Source organism: Triticum dicoccoides, chromosome 3B, assembly GCF_002162155.2.
Source record: "Triticum dicoccoides isolate Atlit2015 ecotype Zavitan chromosome 3B, WEW_v2.0, whole genome shotgun sequence".
NCBI lineage: Eukaryota > Viridiplantae > Streptophyta > Magnoliopsida > Poales > Poaceae > Triticum > Triticum dicoccoides.
The window spans coordinates 35,555,486-35,556,573 of record NC_041385.1 but is presented as its reverse complement, the minus strand read 5'-3'; the positions used below and the strand labels follow the sequence as shown (position 1 = coordinate 35,556,573).

The following is a 1,088-nucleotide window of genomic DNA, read 5'->3' as shown; positions in this document are numbered from 1 at the left end:
CGCAATTGATTGATCACCTCAACCCTGATCACCCGTTCCCGGAGCCCAAGCTTGCCGATAAAGACGGTAAGCCGACAGATGTGCGAAACCCTGCGTATCTTGTCACCCTGGCGCAAGACTCGCAGGTGCTGAGCTTCATCTTCAACTCGATCTCACCACCTGTGATGATCCAAGTCGACCACTGCACCAAGGCCGCCGCGGCATGGACCGCCATGAGGGAGATGTTCCTCTCCTAGACGCAGGCCAACATCGTCAACATGCGGATCGCCCTCTCCACCACCAAAAAGGGCACCGCGACCATCGCCGACTACATCGGGCGCATGAAAGCGTTGGGCGACCAGATGGCTTCAGCAGGCAAGCCGCTCGACGATGATGACATGGTCTCCTACATCCTCGCCGGACTAGACTACGACTACATCTCGTTTGTCTCGTCCATCTGCGCCGCGAGGACTGAACCAATCAAGGTAGCTGAACTTTACTCTCAGTTGATCGGTTTTGAAAAGCGTCTTGCTATGTTCGAAGGTGGCAACCACTCCTCCCAGTCCTTGGCCAATACTATCTCTCGTGGCCGTGGTGGTTTTGGCCGCGGTGGAGGTGGCCGTGGCAATGGTGGCCGCGGCAATGGAGGAGGTGGCCGTGGCAACAGAGGCCGTGGCAATGGAGGCGGTGGTCGTGGCAATGGAGGCCGCGGCAACGGCAACGGCAACGGAGTAGCCGATGATCTTACTGAGGTCGTCTGCCAGATCTGCAAGAGGCCAAATCCCACCGCCCTCGAATGCTACCGGCGCTTCGACATCTCCTACACCAAGAACGAGAAGAGCACCGGATCTGCCACAACCTCGTCCTATGGAGTAGATACCAGCTGGTATCTGGACACTTGCGCCACCGATCACATCACCAGCGAACTCGACAAGTTGACCGTCCACAACAAGTACCACAGCAACGATCAAGTCCACACTGCGAACGAAGAAGGTATGGAAATTAGTCATATTGGTCACACTACCGTTCGCACCCCTACTCGTGATCTTCATCTTAAGAACATCTTGCATGTACCCGATTCCGCCAAAAACCTTATCTCCGCCCATCGC

The 1,088-nt window shown here is 56.2% G+C and overlaps 1 pseudogene; it reads left to right on the top strand.

Annotated features, from left to right (window-relative positions):
* Positions 1–359: 359 nt before the first annotated feature.
* LOC119282962 lies at positions 360–501 on the top strand (annotated as a pseudogene).
* Positions 502–1,088: the final 587 nt, after the last annotated feature.